A 20884-nucleotide genomic window follows, 5' to 3' on the forward strand; every position below is an offset into this window, starting at 1 on the left:
TTTTGAAAGCCTCAGAATGAGGAGTTTGGTAAAATAAGAAGCTAATATAAGGAATGCGAAACCAATACAATTTATTTCTTTGTCAGTATATGTTGCTTGAAGTTTAGGGGAGTCCAAGAATGATTTGGCCAGTTTCCCACACAAACATGTTTTGATTCCTTGCTCCATGATAATTTATTTAATCAAATTACTGATTTCTAAAAATGAAAAATCTGGTAAAGTTTTTGTTGAGGCTTCTTCTTCTGTCAGTGCTATGTATGTATCTATGTATCTACTCACTGATCTAAAGAATTTGTGCCTGAATCATAATTCAGGGGCAAGAAGCCAGTTGAATCGGTCATGAAGAAGTCTCAAAAGGGGTTAAATAATGTGAAAATACTTGTTTATATTTAAACTAGGTTTTGTCAAGACTGACTTCTGTGGGATATATCTTTAAATCAAATATTATTTCCATATACCAGAGAAAATGTATTTAAGTTCTTTCATGCCAAAGAATTCCTGGAACTTTGTATAATGCAACCAGAATGATTGGACTTGTTGTTCACTACAAAGATCTATAGTTGAATACTGCAAATTCTTCAGAGCCTGAGTAGGCATTCACTGAATTAACAAAGTTCTTTTTTATACCATTAAAAATAAGGCTTTTTTTTTTTCCCTAAATATTTTACAATAGACTTTTGAGGAAAAAGGATGCAAAATGTTCTTCATAGTTGAGCAGAAGGGTATGCAACCCTGTAGGGACCCTCTGGCTCATGATAAAATTGATTAGAGTTCTGCTTTAGTAATAAGGGCTTGAATCTGATCTAGTAACTATGTAGAAAGAAAATAACTTCAATTAAATCAGTGGAAATGAAATCACTAATATAAGAGTCAGTATTGTGAAACTGGTAGGATGGGATCAGGCTCAAATCTGAATTCTTTTTATGTCCTGATGGTTTCACTGCAGTCATTAGGGTATGAGATAAATGCTCGCCTTACCCCAAGGATGGATAACCACTGGTAAGTCAGTCCCTAATATACTCTATATTGTCTTAGGATAAAAGGAAATGAAGACATCTGTATGAACATAGACTGTCAGCACAAGGTCACGCTAAAGATCCATCTAGCTTGGTACTCCATCTCAGATATTGGCCAAAACCAGATGCCAAGTGGAGAGTATGAGCATTGGGCATACTTTCCTCTCCCCACATTCCCTCCACTTTTTAAGGGTAAAGGAATTTAAAGTGACAATCTTAGCTATCACTATGTTTGCGATAATGGCTACCTGTCTTTTCTAGGAACTTCAAGAAAGACATTATAGTAATTTCACCAGGCATTTTACTCCTACATTTTCTTTTAACTTCCCATGTGTACTATTTTCCTGTTATCCTAAACAAGTCAGTTGCCAAGTACTAAGAGAGCTGAGACTACTGCAAGTGTCTGTGTTCAAATACTTTCTGTGCTACTTTATAATTTAGAAGTGTGTATCAGCCATGGGAATAGTTAATGTTAAACCTGTCAGGTTCTCTCACTGGTGAGCAAAATTGTACAACAAAACATACACTGGATATGTCAAAGCTTATAATTCCCTTAAAATTTTATTGGGTGAACTGCTTGCAATTTTTGCTTGTTTTGATTCTGTTTCAGTCCACTGTTAAAGTAATAAGTACTGGTAAAGTGCAAAGTACAGCAGAATGTTTGCAGGCAATCTGCTTTTAGCCATTGTCTTCCATTTCTAGTCAAGACTTGCAGCGCTGCCTTGGTAGGTGCCTGAGTGCTTCTTCTAAGCAGCAACTTCATTTGGCCGGCATCCACTGCACTCTGAAACCTGTTTATCTCTTCCATCAGCGTTTCTGAGAGTTACTCTTTCATCCTTTTACAATAACGTACCTTTTCATATGCAGGTGTATTTTGAGGGAGTTAGCAGCACACAATATCGGAAATCACTCATTTCACATTTTGTGCATGAATTTTTCTTATGCGGTGTCTTGGAAGGAGCTGGCCTATTTGGCTATTCTAACATTATACCCAGTGCAGAGATGATCTCCTTTTTTGCCTCCCCAGCAAAGTTTTCTTAATGCAAATTAGAGTTTGGCTTCTCTAGCTAATGCCATTTTTAAAAGATCACCTAAGGACTCTCATATCATGGGATTGGCTGAAATCCACTTATACTGCCCACAGTTTTTCTTTTATGCTTAGCTTTAGAAGATCTATATTGCTTGCACCTGGCTGACACCAGGCTGATTGGGCAATTCAGTTTCTCAAATCTTCACAACTTGCTTTCTAGGGTATCTTCCAGAACCCTCAAACTTTAGAGGGTGTTAGAAAGGGTTCTATGTGGGTGTTCAACATCTGGAGTGTCATGATGGTCTGTCTGGTTCAGTAAAGTACAGTAGCTGTTATTCTGGATGTTGGATGCTAGGAAATTAAATTTATTTATTTGGGGGTTTTCAATTATTTTTTAGTGCTGGGTGAATAGAGTAATAATGGCAGAAAATACATGTGCTTTAAAGCAAAATGTAGTCATGTAGGGAATTCCATTTCTCCCAGTAAACTCTAAAATCCCTAGCTGGGGCTCTGCTGAAAAGAATTAGGGTCTCTGAACCCGGGACTGTTTGTGTGGTAGTTTACTATGGATCAGGAAATTATATCACTTCAACCCACAAGATCAATTCCTGAGAAGGAGAGCAGGTGATATGGTGGGCAGCCAGCACAGTTCCTCTTGTTTTGTCAAACTTGATCAAAATCAAACCATCTGTTTAATGTTGACTGAGAAATTCTACTGGAAAACACTCTTGGTGCAATTTCTCTGCCTGACTTACTAAAGTAGCTGTGAGTCACCTGTAATCACCTCCTATCTGGCCTTCTGGGCAAATAAGCTTTTTGGTGGGAATGCAGAAAGTGAACTTTTTATAGAATTTAATTAAGAAAATAATGGTAGATGGGTAACAGACTTGTCATTTGGTCTATCTCAACTAGACACAATGGATTTGCTGTGTGGTGATTGCTAGACAGGTTTATGCAATCTACCAATTGTGGTAAAATAATAGTCTATCTTGTAAATTAGATTAACAAAGAATGGGCTAGATGCATGCCATAAGTCACTTGTTTCTGCCCTTTCTATGGAGGTTTAGTTATTTCCATAACATCTAAGCCAGAACTGCTTTCTGCTTTTTATGTTTCTATTTTGCATTTAAACGAGTTAGAAAAAAGCCCAGATCAGCCAAAAAAGTCAGCTAATATGCATCTTTATGTGTCTCCCCTTGATGAATAATAAATTATAGAAGAAACAATCCTTCTAGTTTTCTCTACAGCCTCCCGGGTAATCTGCATTTACCATGGCATGGAAAGACCACCATATTGGAACAAGAAGGCAATCCAGAATCTGTTCCCTTTTGCTCCCGACCTGATGAAGCTGCTCTATACAGTGGTGGGTTATGTGAAGCAAACACTTCTCCATGGAAAATCATCCTAGAGTGACCAACTTCTTTCTCAGATAATAGCTGCCCCTGTGTTAAGCAGGAGGTTGGGCTCGATGACTTCCTGAGGTCCATTTCAACCTTAATCTTTCGCTGATCCTATTAATCTGACATCTTTCTGTCAGCATATCTGCTTCTCTGGTCCCGATCCAACCTGTCTCAACCTTATATCAGTGGCTTGGAAATGGAGGGTTTTTTTAGATCCCATTTTTCTGTCATCCATAATCCAGGACTCTAGTTAGTCGAGAATTATGACTACCATCTCCTACTCCTTCCTCTTTAACTGACAAAGAGAAAATTTCTGCATAAGCTTACTGTAATGCTGCTGTGCTTAGCAGCTAAATATCTGTGGTGGCTGCTACTCTGTTAATACACTACACATAAAAATATCTGTGTGTTCAGTGCAGTGTTCTTACGCAGGCCTTCCATGTGCTCCCACTAGCTACAGGATACTTCCTCAGAATCTCTGCTTCCTGAAGATTCTTTAGAAATGTTTAAAGAGTACCAAAAGAAAGAGAAGCTTTGGGAGAAGCTCATTATACCATCAGGAACAAAACAGTCAATAAGTGCCTCTCAAAATCCTTTCTGCCTGTACTGCCTTGAGATAGGTACAAGTCTTCAGAGATTATCACCTCTGGGGACTTGGGGTTTGGTGTTTATGTTTTTTGTTGGCTTTTCTTAGTTGCTTTTGTTGTTGATGGAAAGAGCTTTATAAAAGTTCAGTGTGGACTTGAACACCCAAAAAGATCTCTTCAGTAATTTCTTTTACCTGTCTGGAACAGATGCAGGTGCAGGAAAAACTGTAAGTGGTATGGCCGAATGCAGCTTCTTTAGGAGCCGTTTGTGTACATGTGTTTTTATTTTCTTAAAACAGGTCTCACTTGGTGTTTGTGTGCTCTGTGCTTCATTACAACCATTCTTTCCCTGAATAATACATATGTGTATAGCGGCACAGGAGACAGTGAGCTAGTTCAGCTTTTCTTCTGAGGGTCATTTTCATCCCAAACCTGTATCACTTAGCTTAAAGGAGGAGCTGCACACATCCCATTGTGGTTTTGGTGAATGGGTATTTAAGTTACCGATAAAAACATGTAATTCACTGTGGCATTGTACTAATATCAGAATGTTAACTGTTACTTAAGAATTGTCTGTCAACTGCTACTGCATGAACTGATTACTATTTTGAACTGTACTGTGGAATATTTTGACTAGATTTTGAAAAATATTTAAATATCTAACAGCCCTTCTATGAAGGGAGTAGTGATGGCATTCATTGACAAGTCTTTTCGGAATACTTGTAAAGAAAAATTGGCTCTTTGCTTGGTAGTAGTTGTCTGTAGGAGGTGGTGATAAACCTATTGTCAGGCCACCAAAAACATAAAAACCTTTCTGAAGCTACAGTATAACGATAAGGAGGTGGCAGGCTGTTTCCCCAGTATTTGATCAGGGCAAGATGCTAGTCTATATAAAAATACCAGAGTCTGGCCTATGGAAGTTGTATTGGTGTACTGTTTGACTATCAGATTAATGGAGTATTTTGTCTTTTGTTTGATGAATGAAGACATAATTTTGACATTTCTTCTAATTTTCAAGAGCTTGACTTATTGGTAACTTTCAATAATATTTTGTTATATTCCTCATGCTTATGGCATTTAACGGCAAAATAGATTTTTCTTAACACTAAACATATGTTGTAATTCAGAAAAGGCCAAAAAATTAATGGAAAGCTTTTGAGGAGAAATGGTATTGTAGGAAAGAGTGAGGGGATGGACAATGGAAAGGTTATGTATTTGTATGTAGTTATACTACTATGGTGTCTGTCTACCATTTTTAAAGCATTTTGCTGCAGGACTCATGCAAAATATATGACTGAAGGATGTCGTAAATAGTCTCTCTGTGCTAAGGCATACTTAGGGTATTATGCTGTTGGCTCTGTAGTTATAGTTTTCCCTATATTGAATATAAAAGGCTGTGTACTCAGAGGAGCGCTAAAAAGACGGTAAAGTTCAATGGAGTTTCCCCTCGAAATGATGGGATTTTCATACTAACTTCAGTGGGAATAGGACAAGGTATCCTTTCAAGTATATGGAGGGATGATAAGGTAAGGTTCCAGAAAATGGATTTTGAAGTTTGATTGTTAAAGCTTGACTCATCTCTGCCTATTTTTACCTCAAAATATTCTCTTGGAAATCAAGTATATGCTAGTGATCTGTATTAATAACTTATCCTTTGTACTAGTTCATAGTTATCTAGAAAACAATTTCACTTATCTGCCATTTTTTCCAAATATATCTAATAAGGTTATTGTTATTTTTTTTAATGATCAAAGGGGTTCTAGGGCTGAATGGACGGTATTGGGGTTTGAGATCCTTGAAGAAAAAAAAAAAAGAAAAAAAAAAAAGGGGTATGGCAGGGTTATGTTGCTATTGCCTTTTGAAGATAGGCATTAGACAGCTGTTATTCAGCACTGTTCTTGCCTATTAAGAGGACTTAAACCTTGTAATAAAATTAAGCTGTATGTTCTTGGTGACTCCCCCCAAAATCACTCTTATTCTGTCCACATCAGGTTGGTAGAACAGCATTAAAAAAACTCCTAATGAAAGTTAAAATGGAAAGAGTTAACAACATGGATATTTTTCTGCTATTAGTCTGCCTGCATAAGTTCAGATCCTCAGACTATGCTAGACTACACTTGTTAACTCAAGAAGTACTACTTGTTTTGAAGATGGGGACAGTGTGTTCTTGTCACAGGCAGAAGCAACTGTAATGAAGTATCATAGGAACAGGTCATGGGTGTGCTATCTAAAACTAACTTTGTACTAAGTATCTGAGCATCTACAATTTCAGCTTGTTAGCTGTTCAACTTGTTTACCTTTTTTTTTTTTTCTTCTCCTGAATTGGTATTGCAGCTGGTAAGAAAAAAGCAAGAGGTGTGTGCAGACTTTGTCCTTGATGTGCACGAACTAGTGAGGACCGTCTCAGATTTTCTCTCTTTGGCCATGGATATAAGACTAATTTGAGAGCAGCTCTTCAGGGTGTGAGGAAATGTGCTTTGAGAGACGGTCTGTTCCCTTGTCATGGGAAAATGTGCAGGCTATTCAGAGTAGTTTAGGACAGTCTTCAGATTGCCACAGGCTTCTTTGACAAGTAAATACTTTTTTTCCTCTCTTTTTTTTTTTTTTTTTTGTAAACTGTGCTGCCACAGTTGAGTGACTATCTCTGCAAGTCTTGTGCAGCATTCTCTTATGTGATGACAGCAATAAAAGCGATACAGAACTTGTACTTGAATGTGCAGCCACAGAGGCAGAGTACGTTCTATTGAACTTTTAAACCACTTCCCCCATTTTTTTCCATTTTTATTTCTTTGAAGTAATATGCATGCTATGCAATTATTTCTTACTATTGTTTATAAGAACTTGATTTACTCAGGATTTTATCATACTGATTCAATGTTAATCTTATCTACTTTACATTGTGACTGCTTGAATGCTTGAGCAGTTCATGGAAGTAAATTAACTTCCTCTTTTGCACAAGATGAGGTTTAAAATAATTCTTCATCAGAGTTGGAAAATGTAAGAGTTGAAAAATCTTTTATTAGCACTTTTATTTCTTCTAGTCAAGTTTTTCATTTCTAAAATGGCATGCATGTATGTGAGAACATATGATTAAAAGCTTATCTGTGCTACATTAATATAATTAAGCATATATGTGTGGGCCCACTGCAATGGCTGCAGCCTTCTTTTCTGTAATACATAGTTCAAGTATATTTTTCTCAACCTGTTGGCAGGATTCAGGTTCTTCTGTCTGTCTTTGAGGGGAAGTTCCCTAAGATAATACACAATGCTGCTAGATAATCTCTTTCTTCCATTGTTAAGATTTTTCCTTACTTCTGGAGCTTCTCTGTTGCCGCTTACCTCTTCAAAAGTTTAAATTGCTAAGCACTGTTTTTGTTGCTCTAACTATTCCTACTTGATGGACTTGTGAACAAACCTCCTCCCTTCCGTAACTCCTATCAGTTTATCCTATAGAGAACTAGGGAAGGTTGGGAGTATCTGCTTCTCTCAGCTTTCTTTGCACTGTCATTCCAGTTTTTTGGCCTGTTTTTAAACGGGAAAGATAGGGTTGCAGTCTTGAAGTTTCTTGCTGTTTGGCCAGATAATCACTGTGCATTGGCCAGATGCTGGCACTACCCTCCTACTCCTTGGGATTGTTCCAGGTGCAGTAGGAGGCAATGGGTCTACCAAGGCTGCTGGACTTTCATGTTCTTCTTGTGGGGATGACTTCAGCAGCTTGAATACACTTGCTGTCTATTGGTGTCACTTCTAGAAAAATGCTCCAGTATCCACTTAATTTTCCCAAGCAAATTTCTGTTATTTGGCCATTATAGTGGGAACAGGAGTCCACCGTACTTTTGTATTATATAGAATTCTTTCTAATGGTCACTTGGATATATTGTGTGATGTTTCAGGCATTTTTTTAACAAATAGGGATGTTTTCCACCAAAAGTTCAAAACAAAAATGTTAAACTTTTGCTAAAAGGAAAGTATAGCCAAACCTCTAGTGCTTATAATCCCAAGCAGCGGAGGCAGTTATTATAAGAGTGCTTACAGAACAGAATATTTTCAATGCTGAAGATGCTGCAGGCATTTCCTCAGTAGAATTAAAATACACAATACTCAAGTTTAGCTTGGAAAGAAGGTACACAATAATCAAATGAAAATGCTACTAACCACTTCTAGTTGTTCTGAATCCTCTAAATTGCTTCTTCAAATGCTGTTGGTTATTTTGCTAATGGTACCAATTTCTCTGTCAAGACAGCCTTGGTTGCACAAGCTCTAAAGTGGACAGGGTTCAGAGAAGCCTCCCTGCGCCTGCTTTCTAACCATCGTACCGCTTGAAGGCATGCAAAAGCATTTTCTGTGCACAGGACTTAATGCTTATATAAGAGGGTTTTTCAGAAAGTGTTTTTTTACTGTTATATAAATTTGCCTGGACATCAGTCCAAGTTATGAAGTATTTTGTGACTGATCAGTTTCTCATAAAATGCTGGGTTTTTTTCCATTTGTGCTGTTTTGGCAAATACAAGAAGCAAATGTTTTGAAGCGGTCTATGGAGGAAAAAATACCGTAAATGTTAATGAAGCCAACTTAAAGCTGTGTAGAATTTCAGGTTGAAAATGCTCCTTTACAATAATTCCCTCTGTGTTGAAATATATTGTTTGCAGCTTCTGTATTACCTTCACCTTGTAAAGACTGAAAGTCAGTTTTGTAGAAACACACATATGTTGTATGTTTAGGTCTCTCACATAGGTGTTTGATGGCATACTGCAACTTCATGCTATACAACACAGTGCAATAATTGTAATTTCCTGCAGAAGAAGCTGCTGCCAAACCCCAAATAGTTACATGTGATTACGTACCAAAACAACCAAAATTGCCTTTTGGTTGTGAGCTCAGAATTCACGAGCTCTGAGGGAATCTAGCATGTGACCCAGAATATATCCCAAATGCTGTGATGTGTAAAAATTATTTTTGCCTTTGAAGTTATATGAGGTAAGTATGCTTAATCTGGGTCCTTTCTGTTAAGCTATGAAATGCAAACAAAGCAGAATGTATCATAGGCTGCACAGGTAAGACTTCTGAATCATCTGCAATTATGTTTACCAGCTGGTCCTACCACAAAATGTTAACTTGTCTGTTACAAAATTGCTCACAATTACTGGTGTGTGTACACAAGTAAAATGCAATGTGTTTTCTAAAAACCTAGTTCTAACAAGCTAGACTCAAATTGAATGAGCAGTACTGAAGTTTATTCCCCTGAAGAGACATGTTTGCTGAAGAGTATGTCTAGGACAACAGCATAATGGAAACGGTGCAAAATCCTCTCTGCAGACTCAGTGTTTGGTGGAATCCAGTCAATTTTAAAACTTGAAACACTCAGGATTGTTAGCAGTTCTAAATGAAGCTTTTGTAAATAGCCTCACAACATCACTGCACAGTGCAGTACTCCACAGTAATACGTAAGCTAACTCTGAAGGAAATACCTTGGTGGCTGCTAGCAGAAGGACCATGTTAGTTTGATGCTCTGCCTGTGATAATTCACTTTGCCTTTTAGTAAATGTTCTCAGTGGAAGTTTCTCTGCTGCGGTTGGGTGACAGAAACCACTGGCTTTGCTGTTCAAGATGAAACGGCTGGTATATGTAATCAAGAGGAAATCGCCCGGTCCGTGTTTTTCTTAGTGATTTAGATTACAGTTTTTAGGCTCAGGAGATGCCAGGTCCAGTAGATCTATAAAAACTAAGTAAATAATTGATCAAAGGCTTGAGTGATAAGCAGTAAAAATCAGTTAGAATGTTCTAGATTATGAATGTTCTTTTTTAATGACTAACCAAACCAGTCATTGTGGCTTTGCTTCATATAAAAATTGATATGTTCAGTAATCCTCATCTCTGCTTGCCAGGAGACTCCCTACATACCTGTAATAGACACTGATCTAATTCTATAAGACATAAATGATAATCACTCATGCATAAGAGCATTAATTTTAAAATTAGTATCTAAATAGACAAACCAGGCAGCTTTTCATAGTCAGTTAGCTATTCAAAAATACGCATCAGCCTCCAAATTGTATCAATAAAAGAATATTTTAAAAAACTCCAAACAAATCCCAGGATTAGCCCACGATCAGGTTGCATCTGATCTCTGCTGGAACAGTAATGTATTGTGGTGAATCACTCCAGAACTGTCAATTTTTAAGTAGCTGATTTGGCTGGGGAGATGCTACAGTTCTTCCTCACTGCTAAATTTACTTTACCTAGTAACTTAAGTACTGATACCCAGCTTTCCCACCTGAAGGAATTGTATAATCATGTTTAATTGCATTGATATTAAACCTATCCTAACATTAGTTGTAAAATCTCTATCTACATACAGATATGAAATACACTAAATGCACAAAATTCTGTGCTCATTTCTGTTATGGAGGAAAGGGTAAAACTTTTTTAAGAAAATGCAGTGATTTTCTTTTTTTTCTACTTTAATCTGTGTGTGTAAGAAGTGACAAGTAGGACATAATCCGAAACTGAGCAAACCCCCCCCCCCCCCAATCAGCTCTGTTACATGAAAATAGAAATCAATATCTGGTGGAAGTTAACCTCCCATTTTACTTTTTCATCATATTTATCCACAAATATATAGAGAGATGGGAAGCTTTTTTGCCTTATGGGCAGCTGAGTTAATTCTGAATCAAGATAATGGTCTGTCCATTGATATTATGTGGAGTTGAATCATAACCAAGAGTGCAAGTGAATGATGGTGTACAATACATTAAGCAAAACCTCCTCCTTGTTGTCCCTGGTTACAGATACCTGGTCTGGTTTCCTAACAGTCCTTTTCATGGCCACAGATGAACTCTTAAACTCTTCTCTTAGTATAGGCAACAAATAACTGCAGGGTTCTAAAGAGAAATTTCCTGTCTGAATAGGCAGTTCAGACTGCTTTCTTTATAAAGTGCAGGATACAAATACAAGGCCCTGGGTTGGTGTCAGTACAGTGTTTCTGTATTCTTGGTAATGCTGCTTTGATAAGACAAAAAGTCAGTATCACATCCTGTAGACATATTTTGTTTAAACAAACAAGGAAAAAAAGTGCAGGAGAGTATGCTTGTACTAAAGAAGATTTTGTTGAAACATGTACAGAAACTAGCTTATGCAGGAACAATGCAAAATTTTCAAACTGACAGTGCAAAAATAACCACATAATAATAAAACTGGGGGAACAGAGGAAGCAAATAGAAGGGATGAATGTCCAGGGCTCTTCGTGTTTGTGATGCAATTTCTTTTTTTCCAAGAAAAAACTCTTGATAAAAGGCAAGCAACAAAAAAGAACTTGGGAAATTAAAAAGTGTGTTTCTGAGAGAAAAATAATTTTTCTTTAGGTCTATTTGTCATTGTTGACACAAAGATCCAAATCTTGATTTAGAAGTAAGAACAAAAGTGGAAAGAGTATGCAACTGTATACCATGGTGAAAACAACTGTCAAAGAAGAAAAGGCAAGTTACCAATATGTTTCTGAGAATCATAAACTTTGCAGTGATCTCCACTAAAGTATCTCCTGAATGACCTCTAATGGGCTGTTACATTAGAAAATATAATGGTAGTACATAGGTAGAAATGAACATAAATCGTGTTGCTGTGCCAGTTGCCTTTATCCTGTAATTAAAGCCTTAGTTTATTATTTTTTGTTAAACTTTGAATACATCCATTTTACATCATGGTTGTTGAGATGCTGAACTAAGACTGGCAACTATACTCAGCTCTGTTTCCTCTTTTATGGAAACAATGAATAGCATAGTATAGGTTACATAGCAAAAAAATGTTACCTTAAGGCTAAAAGACCATATAGTAAAAAAGGCTGGTTAGCAGAAAAGTCCAAGCTCAGCTGCCCAAATATTCTCTTGCTGTTGTCTGTAATATAAAATGTACCTGCCAATTCAACCTCTTACTGCGATCAGGAATATTGTTAGATCTGATCATTACTCCCAGTGTCTGCCTTATAAGAGGACCTCTGCACCTGCAGAAGGTGTAGATGCTCAGCACCTCTGAGACTGTAGTCCTATAGCATCCAGCCTGTCATGCACATTCAAATGTCTCATAAAATTACTCTTTTCTTAAAAAGTCTTTCTGACTTGATCTACTTGTTTAGAAAAGCACTATTTTTTTGAGCCATGATTTGTGGCATTTCTTATCCTTTTGTGGTATCTTCAGATCTTTTAATGTAGAGACAAGGAACATAAATTCAGACAGTGCAATCTGAGGGGGTTCTTCCCAGACATGGAATGTGCCAAATTGCCTGCTTGTTGACGTGGGCTGTAGCTACAATGCCTGTAAAGGAACTAAGCATTCTGCCAGAGTGCCCCCTCCATCCTGTATTCCCAGAACAATTTGAATGTTGTGTCATAGCCATGTGCCATTTTCAGATCTGCACAGGCTTGCACATTTTCTACTCTGCAAATTAAGACATACACAGCTCTGAAACAAGAGTGCTTGGGGGAAGGAGAGGGAAGGTGCCCCTTCTTCCCCCTGGAAAAACCTCAGTGCCTTCCACACTTTCTCCCTAAATAAGGCAAAATATTCAAAATACAACTTTATGTGTGTACATTCTGTTATTGAGTTGTATGTGTAGCTTTCCTGAAAATTGTGCACCTAGATAATTTATATAAAAAACCCTACTTAAATTTGAAGTCTAATCTAATAACAAAAATCTAATATATAAGGACTCCATCTTTTCCTTCTTTGCTTGGTTCCTATTTCTGTTGTGTGATGACTTGAGATGAGATTATAAAGTCTTTGAAATACAGGTGATCCTTTAGGAAAAGTGTCTGAATGAGGTCTATCTTAGTATCCCACTTTCCCTGAGTGGTAATACTGCTATGGGTAAGATTAATTTTCCTTAACTTCAGACATGTATGTCTAAACCTGTCTTCTGGACTTGCTTTGTTAGCAGTAGAGGAAAAGCAGTCATTCTGAGGCTGTGATTCATTTTGTTCTCAGGTAGAAGTCTGTGTGGTCACTTAGTTTCCATGCCTGTCTCTAAGAGGCACTGAGGTGTCATGGATAAGTTTATTTAAGGTTCCTCTTTAGTTAATCCAGTATATGTGATTTTTATCCTGATTATGGGTAAATAGGTAGTTGGTAATTATTTGGTTACTAATGGAAACTGTAACTCTTCTGACTGAAGAAGATCCAATTCTAGATTATTAGTAGGCTTTAAAGATGAAGATGGCAGATTAAATTTCTTTAATGTAGTTGGTTTTAATGTTATTCTAATGCATGATTTTACTGGTATCTTTAACATAGTCTTTCAGCTACCCTTCAGCTATCCCTCTGTATCTTTAAAATTACAATGTGTTTTACTATCAGGACCTCAAAGAGTATGTTCTGTCGTTTTGACTTGAGTTGATATATAGTGCCTATAATAATCTACCTAATGTGGCTAGCAGTCCTCTTTTTCTTGTGAATGTTCCGAGATCACATTGCCACCTTCTCCATTTATAAATTATCCCAGTGCAGTTGGTGCATTTCTTTTGCAGCTGTCTTTGTAGCTATTATTGTGTTCCGTATTCTGAAAGTCGTAGATACCTGTAGTAAATTCATTATTTGAAATTTCTTCTGTATGATTTGTTAAACGGCTATTTCTTTCTCTTGGCTTTATAGATAGTCTTATGATGTATATTTGTGGTGTGTATAGTGATACATCAAATTAATGTGTTAAAAGTGCTCAAATAGGCAAAAATAGTTTAAATTCCTTGTGAATCACAATGGTAAATAAAATGAATGACACAAAGTTGAGGGGAAACAAGCTGGAATACTGTTTGTATTCAATACTTTCTGATTAAAAATTACCATGAGATACAGATAGCTTTAATCAGCATTTTGTTAGATAGCGCTATGTGCAATACTAGCTGTACGAGGGATGGATGCAATGTACACCCGATATAATGTGGAGAGAAGGAGAAATTTCTGAAGCAGAGAGGCCACCTTAATCCTGCTCTACTTTATATCCAGCTATTTTTCTTCTTCCAGTCTGGTATCCTTGGGCCACAGAGACATCCATGCTTTCTCCTTGGACAGATTCCTGGAAAAGTGAATGATCTAAGAGAATATACAAAATCTGAATTTTTCCTGTGTTGTTGGAATACCTTTACCAAAAAATGTTCTTTGTTGGTTTGTGTGCCACTCTCAATACAGAGATAATTTAAATTTGATAATTTGTTTGATAATGAATATTCAGTATTTAATTCCTGGCTGGGTTTTGGGGTGGTTGAGGAGTGTCCTCTTCTTCCTTTGGTTCCTTACTGAACTGCAGGATCCCTGGCAAAAAGCAAGGGCTGTTTTTCAAGGGTAGCTATCTGTGGACTTCTCCAGTTCTAGTCATTGTTTTCAGATTCCAGTGGTGTTACAAAGATGTGATAGATCTGTTGAGCCGCTTGTCATTTGTTATGTGATTTGATCAGTTGCTTTTATTCCCATAGTTTAAGTTATGAATGGGTGGTTGTAGCCATGGTGTTTGAATTGCTCTGTTTGACTTCACTACTTAAGTAATCTTTCTCTATGATTCAGCTTTGTTTTTTTTCTAACAGTGTGTTAGAGGAATTCTGAGTGGTTTTCTGGGAAAATAGTCTTTAGCTGCCAGTGCCCTAATGATGCATCTCTAAGGCATCTTCCTCCAAGATTACTGAGTGTTCATTCAAAGAAAATGAAACATTCTGCTGATGCCATTGAATAGTACTTTGTGCTGCACTACTTACAGATATTTATGGGGTTTATTTTGAATTTTAAACACCAACTTGACTTACCTAGAAAGAAATTGGTTTTTCACTCGTTCTTAATTTATGATTTATCATTAAGACTGGGTATTCCAAAATAACAGCTGGTATGTACTTTGTTCTGCATAAATTTATTTATTCTTGCAACTCTGTATTAAGTAGGAATTTCCTGAAATCAGAGGCACTTCTTTAGGTACATGTTGCTGATTCCTTAAGGAGCTTTATATCCTTGTGCCACTGAAACACACAATGGAAGCTTAAAGGGGTTGGGATATAGCTCCGGCTTTTTCAGATAGTAATTTGTTAAGCATTATCTAGCAATTCCAACTCTTTCCATGCAGAATTTTTATTTGTCTGTAAAATATTGCTTGAAGGCATGTTACCCTATCTAATTAAATATTCCTATCATTAATTTCACTTATTCTAGTACTGTTCAATCCGTGACTTCTTTTTTAATTGGCTGCTGTGTTGGTAATAATGTACATTTGTTTAGGGCCCATCCATTTTCTGGAACTGAACCTGCCAAAGTATAGCAATGAAAAAATAGTTCCTTCCTATTAATATCTACCACCCCAGGTTCATATACAAAACTAATTGCATTAACCTTTCTGCAGTATTCTATAGGAGCATCCAAGGCTTCTTCCAAGAAAAAAAAAAACAACCCTTCTCCTCTGATATAAAATGATCAGAATTATGCTATTTCCTGTATATTTTATTTTTCTCTAATTCTTAAAAATACTCTCCCCCCCCCAGCAAGCCTGTGTATCCAATATGCTATAATCTGTGTGGAATGTACATGCAGAAATGGAGTGGGTTGCATTCTGGTGTCTGTCACTGATACAAGCCTGAAGTAATGCTGGGGGGTGAGGTTAATCATGGAGCTTAGTGTAGTCTGAATCACTGTAAGTCTGCTATTGTAGCTGGCTTACAGTTATTGCAAAGACATTTCAAACCTACGTATTCCATTTTTTCTGAACATGAATAGACTAAGACCTAATATGAATTTCAAAATCAAGCCTTTCTTTTTGCATGTGGTCAGAAGCCTTTTAACATTTTAAAGCTAAGCCTTTGCTATAGAAACAATGTTGGTTTCAGTGCCAATATTGAATTGCAACTGTGATTTGGATGGAGGGACTCTGCAGCGGCTGGGCTGCTAATGTGTCAGATGGCTTGAGCAGCGATAACAGAGATGAGGAGAAGGGGCAATTATGGCTCTTAGGGCAGCTTGCCTTCCCGAGTATACCCATGCTGAACATAGCGTTGCAACAGTTACCAGTATCAGCTGTTGCAAAGGAAAGCAAGGGAAACCTATGGAAAAGCATGAAGTGTTAATCAGTTTGAGAGTCCAAAGAATGATCTTCCCCTTCTACTTTGTAGGTTTGGAGAGCAGAGTAGATTTGGAATCCTAAAACAAATATATTAAACCTCTATCATATTTCCTGAGAAGAAGGGGATTCAATAAAATCTATTGGTTATCATGGGAGGTTATGAAGGCTTTACAAGACCTTTTCTCACTTCAACTAGTTTAGGAAAAGAGATTACCTTCTTTCTAATAGCATTCATAAAGATTATAATCTGTATAATCTTTTAATGGCATCATCAGAGGAAGTCTGGTTATCTGTCTTATAAAAGCATCATTGTCAGCAACTCAGTCCATCTTTCAGCAATAGTTATCCAAGTGAAAACAACGTGCCAGTCTCCAGTGTGCTTTTTCACTGGAAAAACTTCCTAAATAGATGAGATTTCAGTAATAACAATTTCTGCAAAGTACATCATCAGTGGGAGCATTAGTTAAGTGTGACACCACCTGAATACATTTTCAGCCTCAGAATAATCAAGTGATATTCTTTATTATACACAGTGTGTAATTTGGATACCAAAATACCTCTTGTGGTAAAGCTATGTTTTTATCTCCTAACAATTTATTTCAACTGTACAACTAAGCTGGAATTGTGAAAAGCATAAATGTGATGTGGTATCTGCAGTTTGCATATTTATATCGATTATTTCTTTCTAGTTCCCATATAACTTGGGAAGATTTACATCATCTTTGTACGCCATGCTTCACTGCATGTCAGTTATGATGCACGTTTTTGTTAGGATGTGCTTTAGAGAAACAAATTCTGAAATGCCAGGAAATAATTGAAGTGCTGCTTCCTGGCATTCTGCCTACCTGAAAAAAAGACTGACAGGTATCCGGGATAACAGTTTTCTCACATTGGTTTAGATTGCCACCGAGCATATTTTTTTGGTCCTTTTGGTAAGGAAATAGGAGTAAGGTTTCCAGAGCTTACCAGCAGCATTCCCAAGCCTCCATTCTGCTTTGCTGATCACCAGTCTACCATTGGGACCTTTGATTTTCATCATGGAGAAGGAAGGGCGCCATCAAGCATGAAGCTGCATCGCAGTTGATGACAAGTGCTGTATGGATGGACCAAAATTTCAGGCGTGTTATACGGGGACAAGAGATCTAGGAGACACAGGATTATAGAGCGGTAGCAGAGGATGAGAGGATATGGAGACATTTGGATGAAGTTTTGGTTATATGGTATGGGGAGAGAGTCAGTAGAAAGCTGGGAAAGGCATGTCCACAGCCCAGTGAGACAGCTGCTTCTGCCCCTGGAGCAGCAAATAGGACTTTCTAAGCAGTCTAAGCTTGGGAACCCCTTTGCCACAAAACTGTGCTGTCAACTGACTCCTGACTTTCAAAAATAGGGCAATTTCTTGACAGAGGTGAAACTCTGTGCCCTAGCAAACTAAGCACAGTACTGCACAGACTCCCATGTAACCTGTGGCATAGGTAGCAGCTTTGGAGCAGTTAACAGCCTGAGGAAGAATCCTACAACTCTGCCAACTAAGCAGGTTCCGTACCACAGCCTTGGAGAGGATGTTCACAGTGATCCAATGGCCCATTTTTTTTTAATGAACAATGTTCAATTTCTTTTTGATTGCAATGCAGAGAAAATCCTGTAAGATTAGACAGATGGGGAAGCAAGAGGGCTGTATTGCTTCTGTTATTCTCCAAATGGGAGCTCACGATTATTATACTTTTTTTACTCAATCATTATGCTCTGAAATGGACAATAAAGATGAAGAATTGCTGTTTGTTATGCTACATGGTCTCTGGAGTGCAGTTCTATTTATGTTCTCAGAAAGAAAGCTTTAGTTTGCTGTTATGATAGATTCTTACTAGTTTTATTATATCTATGAAATTATAAACTAAGCTTGCTTAAGATATAATCTCTTCTGGGAATTTCTATGCAAGGTCATATTCCTTCTTTTTTTTTCCTTCACAAGATTAATACTATAAGCAAAACTCAAATATGCACTTCTATAATAAAGTAGGATATCAACTGCAGAGTAAACAATTATTCTTGTAATCTTCATTGGCATCAGAAGGACTATTCACATATAAGCAGAACTTTGTGATAGCTTCAGAATAGTCTGCCGAGGGCTCAGAAGTGATTTTTCAGGAGGTTTTTACATATCTGTTTTTTTTTTTTTATTATTCCTTAGAATGTCAGTATTTTACTGGTGGAACACATTCTAAGACTGTTCATCCTGCAAAAAGATATGCACATCTGTATGATGTTAGTAGACTTACATAAAATAGATTATCTGCAACAGATAATAAGAGCTCAGCAGTAATTTAAACTTCAATGAGGTTCTTTTTTTTGGTGAACATTTCATTGGAGGCTAGTAGTGGGAATAGAAATAGAATCAGATAATGAAGTTGCAGTTCTGTCGATGTTTGGGATTTTTTTGTTTGGGGTTTTCTTTGTTTGTTTGTTTGTTTGTTTTTTAAATAGCCAGATTGTTTTAGATAGTGTACTGGTTTCTGAAAATACCAATTGAGGCATTAGATTCCTGATCTTGTTTTGTAAAATACAGAAAGCTGAAAAACTTAGTGTGATATGGCAGAAGTTGAGCAGAACAGATCTGAGAGAGTGTAACTTATTCCTAGACTGTAAGGTAGGACGTATTTGCACAATACAGTGAAACCTCCTCCCCGCCCCCGTCTGCCGTACAGGGTGAAAAAGGCATTTTGGATATATTTGCAATACGTATGAGCTACCAAGGAGATCCCCATGATCCTGTGTTACAGCACACACAAGAGCAGACTTTTAAGATTGTGCAGTGATGGTACAGGACGCCTGTTCAGAATTTTGAGAGAGAGGTCAGCATTGTTGGAGCAGGTCCAGAGGGGGCCACAAACATGATCAGAGGGCTGGAGCACCTCTCCTGGGAGGGAAGGCTGAGAGAGCTGGGGTTGTTCAGCCTGGAGAAGAGGAGGCTGCAGGGAGACCTTATTGCAGCCTTCCAGTCCTTAAAGGGGGCTTGTAAGAAAGATGGGGACAGACTTTTTAGCAGGGCCTGTAGCGATAGGACAAGGGGGAATGGTTTTAAACTAAAGGAGGGTAGATTCAGACTAGCTATAAGGAAGGAATTTTTTCAACGAGGGTGGTGAGGCACTAGAACAGATTGCCCAAAGAGGTGGTAGATGCCCCACCCCTGGAAACATTCAAGGCCAGGCTGGATGGGGCTCTGAGCAACCTGATCTGGTTGTAGGTGTCCCTGCCGGTGGCAGGGGGGTTGGACTGGATGGCCTTTAAAGGTCCCTTCCATCCCAAAGCATTCTGTGATTCTGTGCTGGTGAGCCTTACACCTTTGGATGTATGATGATTTTCTTGTGTCTCGTCTGTCATTACAGGATGAGATAGAAAGATGTTTGTCCCCTCTACTTTCACCCTGCTCTACCTAAACCTGAACCTACCTGACAGTTTCAGAAGGAAAGTCTCTCCAATGCGATGTCTGAGGACACCAATGCTTTTTGCAGTAATTTTTTATTTTGGAGAGATGAGAACTTTAGTATGATGGAGTTGTTTTCCTGTCTGGGCTTCTCTATTGTGTTTAACTGACTGCAGCGGAACTGCATGTATTCGATTTGACCTAATAATTCACCCTTCAGTGCACTGTGGGATTAGCATGAATTGCAGGTCAATGGCATAGTTAGAATGGAGGAAAAATGTTGTATCTGATCAGTTGCAGAAATCTGTAGAGAACTGTCACTTTGATAAAATTAGGATCAAGAGCCCCCTCTTGCAGGAAACTTGACATTCAAAAGTTGTGAATTTCTTGAGATCGATTTGAAGTAGTAACAATGTAAGAAAGCACAACTGCTTTGTCTTTGAAATTAAAATGTCAGCTTTTTAAATAACTTTACTAAACTCAGAATATTTTCTTAGAAATGTTCTGTCATGGTTTAACCTGGCAGGCAGCTAAACATCACACAACCATTCGCTCACTTCCCCCCTGCAGCGGGATAGGGGAGAGAAGGGGGGAGGGGGCGAAGTAAGATTCATGGGTGGAGATAAAGACAGTTTAATAGGCCAGAAAAGGAAGGGAAAATAATAATAATGAGAAAAGAATATAGAAAACAAGTGATGCACAGTGCAATTGCTCACCACCCACCGACCGATGCCCAGCCAGTTCCCCAGCAGTGGCCCCCCCAGCCTGCTTTCCCCCAGTTTACATACCGGGCATGCCGTCAGATGGTATGGGATAGCCCTTTGGCCAGCCTGGGTCAGCTGTCCTGGCTGTGCCCCCTCCCGGCTTCTTGTGCATCTCCAGCCTTCTCAGTTGGTGGAGCGTGAGAAGCTGAAAAGTCCTTGACTAGTGTAAGCACTGCTCAGCATCAACGAAAACATCAGTGTGCTATCAACATTATTCTCATACTAAATCAAAACCACAGCACTATACCAGCTACAAGGAAGAAAATTAACTCTCTTCCAGCTGAAACCAGGACACTTTCGTATTCTTCATGAAGTCTTCATGTTCGGTCAAATTCTGCTGTTCTTTACAACAGTGAAATTCTGGATAATTCATTTTCTTATCTTTACTATGAATTAATTGGGATATAAATTTGTAATATTACAAAGATATCCCATGTCACAGAAGGGTTGTCAGGAATAATTCGGGAAAAGTCTGTGCTTGAACATCTAAAGCAACAGGTGAAGTGTTATTAGTGAATGACATATGATGTTCTTAAAATAGCAAAGTGCTTGTATGAGCTGCAGAATGACAGTATACGTATAAAGGA

The sequence above is a fragment of the Platalea leucorodia genome (genome assembly GCF_965183815.1).
Source record: "Platalea leucorodia genome assembly, chromosome: 9".
Taxonomy (NCBI): domain Eukaryota; kingdom Metazoa; phylum Chordata; class Aves; order Pelecaniformes; family Threskiornithidae; genus Platalea; species Platalea leucorodia.